General features: G+C 40.4%; 1 protein-coding gene across 4 annotated transcripts in view; it reads right to left on the bottom strand.

The window, feature by feature from the left end:
- Window positions 1-12469, bottom strand: part of GPR39 (G protein-coupled receptor 39) — a 284672-nt gene that overhangs the window by 260284 nt on the left and 11919 nt on the right. The gene's annotated exons all lie outside the window — the stretch shown is intronic.

The following is a 12469-nucleotide window of genomic DNA, read 5'->3' as shown; positions in this document are numbered from 1 at the left end:
TAAAATGGGCCTCTTTTGAGAACAGTCCTGGGCACAGTGCACACTTATCCCAACTTTCATTCTTAGTCACAGTGACAGCCTGAATTATGAGATTTAATGATCCAGGCCATGACCCTGGAAGTCGGACAAATTTAATCAGCAAAAATTAACTTCTGCTCCATGGATTGTATCTATGCAGGCAGGACACCAGACAGAAATGTTCTGGGAAGATTTTTTTAATGCTAACAATTAGATCAGTTTAGCATGATTAAGTTATCTGTGGGAAATATACCTAACCTTTGAGGGTAGTATTTAGGAGTGAACGGTCACATTCCTATAGAATCTCCCACTAATGCCAAAGGAGAAGCAGAACCCTGAATGCACAAGAGCCTTCTGGGTGGTGTTTCTGAAGTTTGGGTCATTAGACATGTTGAACAAAAAGGAAAAAGTAATTGCCCAAATAATTTTTTTCATTTGTTGATTTTTTTTTTTTACCTTTTAAAAAAAAATTTTTTTTATTGAAGTGTAGTTGATACACAATGTTAGTTTAGGTGTATAGAAAAGTGATTCAGTCATACATATACATACATATATTCATTTTCAAATTCTTCTCCGTTACAACTTATTACAAGAAACTGAATATAGTTCCCTGTGCTATACAGTAGGTCCTTGTTGTTTATCTATTTTATACTACTAGTTAGTATCTGCAAATCCCAGACTTCTAATTTATCCCTCCCCCCACTTTCCCCTTTAGTAACCGTAAGTTTGTTGTCTGTGTCCATGAGTCTATTTCAGTAATTCCCCAAATAGTTTAGGCTTTTTCCAAATCTCTCACCTGAAATAACCAGACAACTACAGAAGCCTTATTTAGTCTTCTGCGGGCATTTGGAGTGTGTGTTTGATTCATTCATACAAAGGCTTTCCTTGTCCACTTCAGTTTTCTCGCGTGGAACTATTATAGGGCTATGAAGATACAATCACAGAATTCTACGAAACTGTGTTGGCAACAGGGCCCTGGCTCACAGATCAAGGCCCCAGAGTTAGGAGAAAATAACATTAGCCCTGGACAGCCAGTGCCTCCTTCACTTAAAGACCAGGCAGATTAAACACAACTCTTTCTGGCCCTGTCGGGGGCACCAATTTTTAGAGCCCAATCAAGAAATTAATGGGATTCTGTAGGATGCCTCAAGTCCAGCACTTTGCGACCCACAGGGCAATAATTATGCTCAATTATAGCCTAGCATGTGGCTTCTGGCACCATAAAAATCTCTCCACATCAAACCAATCTTCAAGGAAAAAAGACCCATTTTGGCATTTTTCTGCACTGCTAAACATCAGTCCCTAATTTAATCTCCAGAGGGCACCGCCATTTCAGATCTGCCACCACCGGCCACCATGAGACCCCAGGACTGACATGTTAAGTGAGGACCTCCATGCTTCCAGGGAACTTCGAGGCCCATCCTGACTCCGGGATGAAGAAAGGATTCTAACTGCCCTGGTCTGAGGAATAGGATCCTCACTGAGGGAATATGATGAGAAAATAAAACAGAAGCAAAGCTCAGAGGTGACCACATGGAAAATAGCCCACATTCAGGGGTGGCTTCATTTCAATTTGCAAGCACACAGCCACCAGCTATTCTGAAAAAGAATAGAGGAAGCCAGGCCAGGCCAAGCCAACCCAAAAAAAAAAAAAAAAAAAGAAAGAAAAGAAAAGAAAAGAAAGAAAATCAAAGACACCTAGGGAAGCAAGGCAGGCAGATGCCCCAAGGTGGAATTCCAGGTTAGTCACAGCCTTCTCCCTGCCTGAGACTCTGGGCAGAGAGGATAAATTCCAAAGGCTGAGGGCTGAGATGCATTTTAAGAATTTGTTTATGCTCTGTGATATTAAGAATGTCTCAAAAATGTTAGCTTCTTGCTTCTTGGTTGCTGTTGTTCAAAATAGACTAATACTCACATATTTCAAGGGATCCCAATTTAGGCTGATTATCTAGGAAGTCCTTGATTTCATTCTAACACTCGAAAGCAGAATTCAAGCAGCTTCAGGAGAGTATGATGTGGAGGAGAGGGAGTTGGAGGGTAGCAGGCTGGCCAAAAAACTGATGGCAAGTAAATTTTAAATATGACCCAGCAATACACAATGAAATAACTATAAATGTCTACAGTATTAAAAGATCATAAGTATGCTTCTATTCTTATAAACATATCATAAATGAACCTAATATATTGACTACCCAAAGGTAGTTCTATAAAATGTTATATAGAGCATAACAACTCTAATGTAAACTTGATAGGAAATTTATATGCCAGCTTTAAGCATTAAACATTTCGTTTGCCTTTGTAGAAGGAAGAATCAGTTTAGGGTGGAGGATCAATTTAGGTGTCCTGAGATAAGAAAAAAAAATGTCAACCTGGAATATCTGAAACATATGTTACTTTCTTTCTGTAAACTGTCCAGTAGCAGAGACTCACAAAACCACTTTAAACAGCCGCGCTTTGAAAAACACACCTTGCAGTTCCACTGCTCACCACTAGATGATATGCGCCTTCATAAAAAAAAAGGGGGGGACTCAGAAAACTCAAAAGGACATCTAAATTTATAAGCGTAATTTGAATTTGAAATAATTCTAGGTGGAAAAACCAACACTTCTCATTATTCATGGTTTATAAAGTGAGGTATGTCTATAATGTGTGGCCTGCTGCAGTTGGCCAGCAAGCCAGAGATTCTATGTGAGGGGCTTCAGAGAGCCTTCTGCGTAAAGCTAAGATCATGCAGTTAGGGAAGCCAGCTGGGTCACCAGGAAACATCTCTGGATGCATCCAAACAAGGTTTGTTAATATGAAAGGGCCAAGAGGGCAGCTGTTGGGGGGCCAGGGGCTTGTGGACATCACACTTGTTTGTGTGTAACTTGGACTCCTGATAAGGGAGGGAAGGGGGCAGGGAGCAACCACTGAAGGAAGGACACAGCAACTGAGTACAGGACAAACTGGTTAGAACCAAGATGGCAGGAGATTCGACTTCCAGCAGACCTTGAGCCTCATGGCACAGCCACAGGTGCCATGACAGTTCTTAGGCCAACCACAGAAGGTCCAAAAGTGGGCAAGGGCCCAATTTCTGGAAATCCCCACCCCTTCCTCAAAATACTTGAAATAACCCTCCTAGTTATTAGCATATGAAGTTACCAAGCCCATAAAAGCTAACCACCCCACACCTCACGGCCTCTCTCTCTTGCCTTCTGAGAAGGCACACACTCAGTGTATGGAGTGTGCATCTCTGAATAAATCTACCTTCACTACACTATGGCTCGCTCTTGAATTCTTTCCTGCACAAGACAAGTACCTATTCTGCGTCAACATCGAGGCTCTGGAAATATGTATTTCTGAAGGGAAACTGACTCCTGAATATGTTGGTCACACCTTAAGAAAGGCTGGTACTAAGTAGCAGGTATAAATTCCGCCCTAAATGAAACTGTCAGCGGGTGAAATTGGCCTGAGTCCTCTCTTTATCTCTCTCCTGTGTCTCTAAAGTCAGTCCCCTTCCTTTTGGCTTCTCTGACTTGTCTACATGACCAGCTTCACTCAGGCCAAGACCATTTTCTCAGCCACTCTCATCAAAATTTAGCTGCCTTATGTCCCGCTCCTCTAGGACTAAGCCCTTCCTAAGACAGGAGGGGCTGCTAAGGTGTTATCTGTGGATAAGGGCTCACTGGGAAGGCCTCAGCAAGTCTCATTTGCATAATAGAGGTTTTTTTAGGCCATAGTGAAGTTAATAATGGGGGTTTTCTGAGAGACCAATGAGAATGATAAATTAGAACACCTGTGACATTTGCTACAGGGTCTGCGGTGGGCCCATTAATGTCCGGCTCCCCAGTACTTCCAGGGTAAAACATCTGTGGCCTGTGGCTCTGAGTACTTCCCACCATTTTGTGTGCCACCCCCTCAGCACACGTGGTATGCTGGACACATCCCTCTCAAGGATCCTGATGCAGCTCCTCTCTCCTGATGGCAGCGACCCCTCCCAAGAGCTCTGCGGCTCAGCACAGTCCTCCCACAGTCCCTGTACCAGCTCTTCAGGGATCTGGGGCAAGGGAACCACGCGAAGGAGAAGAGGAGGGAGAGAAACAGTTTGCACCTTAGCTTCTTGAAAGTTCACACTGTGCCGATAATTAAGATTCCTTGAGATGCTGTCCTCGCCCCTCTCCCCGTCCACAGTGTGACTGAGGCTCTGCCGCCTCCCCAGGGGGAACCAGAATGTGCTCACACTCACATTAACTAGAGCTGAGCCTCCCTAAGCTCTAAGTGAAACTTGCACAGTCAAGAATTTCAATTCTTGCAGCATCCCCAGGGTGTATCTTACACCTGCTGTGAGTGGTCTGGTGCTTCTCACCATCAGCCTGGGTCCCTGAGGGGTTGATACTCCGCTGTTTTGTCCCTCCCCATCGTGAAGCTGCTGTGCACATTGGCCTTGACCTCTGGCCCAGTGGAGGTGCAGATCCATGTCACTAGGAGGGTTCAATAGGATACGTTGGGAAGAAAACACTGCTCAGTGATTGTATCTCTCCTAACTCACTTAGGAAGGGTGCATAGCACCCTAAACGTTGTGGGGTTCTGGGATGCAGCGTGATTTGACATTCAGAGCATACACAGCTCTCCTCCCCACAGCTGGTTTCAGGTGCCATCCTTGGAATATAGTTTGCCATGCTGTGTTCCTTCTTCCCAGCCTCCCCATCTTCCCTAAATCTGTGCATCCATTAGACCTTTCTCTCAGGCATCATGAATATTGACTTGCAAGCTGGCCTCTATACAACATTTCTGAAAAATATGGCTTCATTCCTAAAAGGGAATGTCAGGCTTCTAGCTTGACTTTATTGGAGGTCCTGGTCCAGCCCAAATGCTACCAAGGATCTCTTCCAGATCTCAGACTCATGTCCTCAGGCAGACCCTGGAGTGGTTACCAATGATGCTTTGTGAAGCTCTTTTTACCAAAAGCTGAGACTGGTCTCAGAGCATCCTCCTGTAAAAACAGAGAGAGGACTCATCCCTGGTTGGAGTACCACACTAGATGCTGCAAGGGAAGTGGGGACCAAGGGAGAAAGAGATGGCTGATGGACTGTCCTAAAGGTTCAACGTCCTCTTAGTAATATTCCATCCACTGACACTTTCACTCTGCTCGTCGGCTATAAATCCCCACTTTTCCTTGTGTTTAAATTGAGCTCCATCTCTCTCTTCTGTTGAGGAGAGTTGACCTCCTTTACAATAATCTTGAATGTTACCATTTCCACTAGTGTCAGAATAATTTCTCTTTAATAGCCGAGACCCCTGTCCAAGTTGTGCTGGTCAAGGTAGGAAGGACTCCTCCTTTGACCTTCAGGCTGCAAAGACCAGGGCTGCATTGGGCAGGTCATCTGGGAGTGGGGTTCTAGGAATCAGAGCCTAGAAACTAGGACCAGGGAAGCCACTATTCCTCCTGGTCATCTTCAGCCTCCATCCACGCTGCTCTCAACACTGCAATTACATAGACTCTCAATGTGACATCCTCAAACTCAGAAGGAGCTGTGTCTGGGGTCCCAGCAAGGTGAGAAAACAAACCAGAGCTGGGTGGCAGAGGACCTGGTGTGGACAGAGGGAGAAATGTTGGGTAATACTCAGTGGGGAGGCTGCCCAATTCATCCCCAGGTGTGTGAAGCCTGGCATCACTTAGTGTGTAGAAATATAAGATCCTGGGGACAGAGTTCTGAGACAGCAGGAGTACAAAAGACTCACTCAAAAGACCACATCCTGTTAACCCCTGAGAACGAAGGTTAGGTGAGGCTGAAAGAGACTTTTACAGGTGCTATCAAGATCATACAAGGGAGAGAGAGAAATAAACGTTCTCCTTACACTCCTGGAGGCTGTATTCTTCAAGACTCTTGGTTACAAGTAACCGTAAATGCAGATGATCTTAAGAGGAGATAGGCCACGCCTGACTCAGGCCCTCGCGTCTGAAGCCTGTCCCGAGGAGAGAGAGGATTTGCACTGTAAACACATGGACTGCGGGTCCAAGGGGTTAGACCTCCGAAGAAAAGAGGTGAGCTGTTAACTCAAAGAAGAAATGCTAGGCAGGCGAAACAAGCAACCAGTCAGTGGCCTCCGAAGCCTCCTCACCCTCAAAATGGCAAGACTGTTGAATGCGGAAACTCTAAAGACAGAGAGAGGTGACTGAGTCCTTATGACCTACTAGTGAGAGCTCGGCAAATCGTTCCACTCCTGTGGGCCTCCGCTGTCACAGTGTACGATGGGAACAGCCTATGCTGTGAGGGTACTGGGAGGGTGCAGTGAGACAATACTAAATGTTCACTAAGTGTTACACATGAATAGTCCTCTTCCCAACTGCCCCTCCCAGCCCCCAGCTTAGATGAAGCCGAATGAGGTAAAAGATCTTATTTGTTTTCTTCAAAGCTGTTTCCCTATTCCTTGTGTACGACAGGCATGTAGCCAACATTTCTGAAATGAATGAATGACGACGGAATTCATAACCATCCTGTGAGTTTCTACTCTTCAAATGTCAGCTCCTAAACCTTAGCAAACAGAATTAGTCATTTCCTCTCTTTACCTGCTGACTTTTTTTTATTATTATTAAGCCTTCTTACAGCCCTTAGCAGCAAGGATGAGAACCAGGAATGGGTGACTCAACTTGGGATCCCACTGCTGGCCTAGTGCCTGGCACCTAGCACATACATGTTGATGAATAAAGAAGATCACCTGATTGTAAACTGACTATTTCTCTCTCTCTCTCTCTCTCTCTCTCTCTCTCTCTATATATATATATATATACATACATTTTTTTTTAAAGTCACCTGGTCCAAACTCCTCACCTTACAGATGTTGTCACAGAGACACAGAGAGGTTAAACAATTTGCCCAAAGCCACACAGCTTCCCAGCTGAGCCACGAGTAGTTTAATACTCTTCCTTCTACTTTGTACCACCTGGACCTTGGTTCTCTTGTGCTGCAATGAGTACCGCACACCGTGAAGGATAAAGCGAAGTTCTTTGTCTTCTAGGAAGGAAAGGGCACCTTTAGTACGGAAAGTCACCAGTACAGAGAACACCATCAAGTTCCAAATGCAAATACCATTCACTTGCTCAGTCCCACATATCAAAGAATTTTGTCTCAGACTTTTTCCTTTTGCGACCTCTTGTTTCTTTCCAATAGATCAGGCAGGGCTCAGCCATTCCTCCCCAGCTCCAACACATGCCCACACCCCCAATACCAAACCACAGAAAGAGGAGGCAAACAAGCTTTATTTGGGCTGGAGACTGAATGCTAAAGCCCAAGCAATGGGTTGATAAGCTCTCCTCCACACTACTCCATCCTGTCCTCCAGCAGATGTCAAGCCACGCTGTCCCCAGTATAACTACTCCCAAATTGAATTTCCCAAAGTCCAGGTGCCCTGCCTCATTAATTTCTATAAAAAACAGAATTTACCATTAATGCACTCGAGACAGTTTACATTATTCTCGTTGGAGACCATGAAAAAATATTTATTTTATTCATTTATTTGGTCAACCAACATTTCAACAGCTACTCTGTGCCAAGCACTGGGCATAACAAAACAGTGAATCATGAAGAATGTATGTGCTAGCTAAGGCATCAAAGTAATCCATTAACAACATTTGTTTCAAAATCCCCAAAGCAGAGAAGCTTTCTCATTCACCACCACCCCTGATATTAAATTCAAAGAAATGCTTTGAAAAGCATATCATTTAACAGCTTTTTAATTAAGAGGAAAGATTCTTTCAGGGTAAACTTGATCTTTTTGACTGGCAAAAGGTATTTTCCTTAAAAATAAAATAAAATAAAAACAGCAGGTGGGTTCAGGCTGCTCTCTCATTGTTAGAAGGATGGTTGAGGTGATGTGTTCACTGCTTCCTTAACACCAGGAGGAAAGGCTGCTTCTAAATTTAAAGCATGCTGAATGTTTTGATGTGAGTAGGAAGCAAAACATGTAAGACTCCATCAAAAACCTTTTTTGGAGGCACTCAGAAGAGCCCAGTGCAATTTCTTCCAGGGCTCAGAAGCACAGCAAATATATCTCAGTGAATTAAGTTGACTGCATAAACCATTTGCTTCCACTTTCATTTGTAATGAATTCATTCATTTTGCAAAGTTAATGACCCTAACTTGTTAGTGTTAGCTGGGCTTCTGGAATGTTTCCTGGTATCCCAAAGCTACTCCCTTAAAAGGTATTAGTAAGTATCCTTTTTGGTGTAAAAGGGACATTTTGGATTCTCATTTACCCAAATATCTAATTTTTGAGTGAGGAAACTGAGGCCCAGGGTGTTTTGTTCAAGAGCACACAATAACGAGCAATAGAGCCAAAGCTAAAATAAGTCTTTTAACTCCACATTGAGTTACACTTAAATGATCCCATAAAATAACTATTCTTTGAAATTTACATGAGTCTACCAATTGTCGAGGGTCTGTTATTTAGACCTATTACTTTCATATTTACTTTTCCTTTAATCCTCACATAAAAACCTCCAAGATAAGGGGTCATAGATGGATGCCACTAAAGTGTCTAAATAATACCAGTATGTACCACTTATTGTGTACTGAGTACTTCTGATATATTATCTCCAATTCTCACAAAAAGTCTGCAAGGTATCATCATTCCTGTTTGACAGATGAGACTTGGTTCTCTAAGAGATGAAGCAACTTGCTAAGTTCACAAAGGTAGGAAGTCATGGCGCTGGATCCAGGTCTTCCCATGAAAGGGCTGTTGTATCCCACAGACCCCCCCCCCCCAGCATTAGGCACGTGACTCCAGTGACAGTGCACTAGTAGTCGGGGGTGCCTCCAGGTAGGGCGGGGCTCTCAGTAGAGCAGTGGTGCTGCATGAGGCCGCCCTGCACAGGGGTCTGCCTGAGCCTTCGCTTGTCAAAGTCCATTACCTGACCCTATCATTGTCTTCAGGGGTGGTTCTTGTCCTTAGAAATAAATTCACATCAGCCATATCACAAAATAATTACCAATTACTTATCATGACAGTAATATGGATACTATCATTCACTGAGTACATGCTACATATGCTTTATGTCCATTGTCTCTAATTATTATGGAAATGGACCGCTCAGCCCAAGAGACAGACCCCATTTTCCACTCAGGACACATCCTTATGTTGAATTGTGGTGCTTAAGAAGATCCTAAAGAATGTGAACAAAGAATTGTTACAGAAGGAGGGGAGGGTCTTACCTCATTCTGTGATGATCTACTGAGCACACCCTCTAGCAAAGGATCATAGCCAAAAGTTAATTTTCCTTTTGTAAGCTGTAAGGATTTGACAGGCTTAATCTAAAATCAGCACTGGTGATATGATAATCAGTATTCACGTACAGACTGTCTTTTTTTTTTTTTTTTGGTGTTCCATAATAGTTATGACAAAAACATATACTATGATGCCTAAAGTAACAGTCTGGTAGTATTTTGAGAAATCTTGTCTATGTCATCATGTAATAACATTTTGCCAAATGTCATCATAATATGTATTACTCCTGGGAAGACTTAAGAAGTTAGGCAATCTCATCTACTGCAACTTAATTTTGACCATTTTTTTGTCCTGCTATTTTTGGAATGAAACAGTGTATGAGGCCAAGGGAGCCATAATATACCTTAATACACACTGGCACCAATATCTCATTTTCATCCACAGCGGCAACCAAGACCAATCTCCCTTGAAAAAATAATAGAAAATAAAAACTTATTTGGGAAGTGCCTCAAAAGTCACCCACTCTTTTGCAGCCTTTAGCCTCTTCGGGGTAGCTATGTAAGGCAAGATCATGACAACAGGAATCAACTGACATACTTCAAGTAGAAGCCATTGGAAACAACCTAAATGTCCATTGACAGATGACTGGATAAAGCAGCTGTGATATATTTATACAATGGAATACTACTCAGCCATAAAAAAGAATAAAATAATGCCATTTGTAGCAACATTCTAAGTGAAGTAAGCCAGAAAGAGGAAGAAAAATATCATGTGGTATCACTTACATATGGAATCTAAAGAAAAAAGAAAAAATAGAGGACACTAATGAACTCATCAACAAAACAGGAACAGACTTGCAGACATATTAAACAATCTTATGGTTACCAGGGAAAGGAGGTAGGAAGGGATAAATATGGGAGTTTGAGATTTGCCAGTGATTACCACTATATACAAAAATACATTAAAAAAACAAATTTTGTCTATATAGCACTGGGAACTATATTCAGTATCTTGTGATAACCTTTAATGGAAAATAATATGAAAATGAATATATGTATATATATGCATGACTTAAGCATTATGCTGTACACCAGAAATTGACACATTATAACTGACTATACTTCAATAAAAATAAATAAATTTAAAAGACTGTACTAGAGGTATTGTTCTCTTTTCTCCTTGAATTTTTTTTAAAAATGTGACTGCACAAAGCAATAATTATAATTCTATACTGTAGGATTTGTGTCATATATAGATACACTATATATGGCAATAATAGCACAAAAGAGGGAGGAAGAAATAGAGCTGTATTGGAACCAAGTTGCTGTGTTTTACCAGAATGGTCATTATTAAACTGAAGCAGGTTGTAATAAGTTTACATATATATTGTAAACTGGAGCATCACTAAGAAATTCATTTTTTAATTAATTAATAAAACAACATAGGACTTAAAATGGCATCCAAAAAAATTTGTTTAACACAAAAGAAGTCAGCAAAAGAGGAACAGAAGAACAAAAAAGACATGAGGTAAACAGAAAGCAAACAGCAAAATGGTAGATATAAATCTGACCATATCAGTTATTATATTAAATGTGAATAGATTAAACACTTTAACCAAAAGGCAATCACTGCCTAGTTTAAAAATCAAGCTCCAAAAATACTCTGTCTTCAAGAAAAAACTTTAGATTCAAAGACACAAACAGATTGAAAGAAAAGGAATGGGAGAAATATATTATACCATGCAAATAGTTATTATAAATACCTACATTAATATCAGAGAAAAATAGAATTTAAGACAAAAAAAATTACTAGAGATAAGGAGGGACATCATGTAATGATAAAAGGATCATAACACCAGGAACCTATAAGAATTATAAATATATAAGCATCACTAAGGAAAACAGTTTGGAGATTCCATAAATGAAAAATAGAGTTAGCATATGATCCATCAATCCCACTCCTGGGCATGTATCTGGAAAAGATGAAAACCCTACTTTGAAAAGATACGTGTACCCCAATGTTCACAGCAGCACTATTTACAATAGCCAAGATATAGAAGCAACCTAAATGCCCACCAACAGATGATTGGACAAAGAAGTTGTGGTGTGTGTGTATATATATATATATATATATATATATATATGTATGTATGTATATATGTGTGTGTGAAAAATAATATGTATAAGTGAATCACTATGCTGTACACACACACACACACACATACACATACATACACAATGGAACACTACTCAGCCATAAAAAAAGAATAAAATAATGCCATTTGCAGCAACATGGATAGACTTAGAGATGATCATACTAAGTAAGTCAGACAGAGAAAGACAAATATATGGTATCACTTATATGTGGAATCTAAAAAAATGACACAAATGAACTTATTTATAAAACAGAAACAGACTCAAAGACATAGAAAATAAACTTATGGTTACCAAAGCGGGAAGGGGAGGGATAAATTAGGAGTTTGGGATTAGCAGGTACAATCTACTATGTATAAAACAGATAACAACAAGGTCCTACTGTATAGCATAGGGAAATACATTCAATGCTTGTAATAACCTACAATGAAAAATAATATGTATAAGTGAATCACTATGCTGTACACCAGAAACTAATACAACACTGTAAATCAATTTTAATTCAATAAAAATAAATAAATAAATATACAGGTACCTAATAACAGAGTGCTGAATACATAAAGCAAATATTGACAGGATTGAAATAAAAATTTAGTAATTATAGTTGGAGATTTCAAGTCCCTTTTCTCAGCAATGAAACTAGAAATAAAATAATGATATAGAAGTTGTAAACAACTATCAACCAACTGTACCCAAGTAACACATATAGAAGATTACACAATGGTTTTAATTCACATGGAACATTTTCCAGGGCAGATCATATGTTAAATTATGAAACAAATCTCAATAAACATAAAAGGATTCAAATCATACAAAATATATTCTCCAACAATGATAAAACTAAATTGGAAATCAACAACAGAAAGAAATTTGGGAAATTCAAAATTTTGAAAAGCATACTTCTAAATAACCCATGAGTCAAAGAAGAAATCACAAGTTACCTAGAAAATATTACAAACAAAACCAAACATACTAAAATGTATGAGTGCAGCTAATCCAATGCTTAGAAGAACATTTATGGCACTGAATGCTTAAATTAGAATATCTATAATCAATGAAAAAGAAGAGCATATCAAACCTACAGTAACTACATG

This window comes from Camelus dromedarius, chromosome 4, assembly GCF_036321535.1.
Source record: "Camelus dromedarius isolate mCamDro1 chromosome 4, mCamDro1.pat, whole genome shotgun sequence".
NCBI classification, from domain to species: Eukaryota; Metazoa; Chordata; class Mammalia; order Artiodactyla; family Camelidae; genus Camelus; species Camelus dromedarius.
Note: the sequence above shows the minus strand (reverse complement) of the source record. Positions and strands in the feature narration are given on the sequence as shown.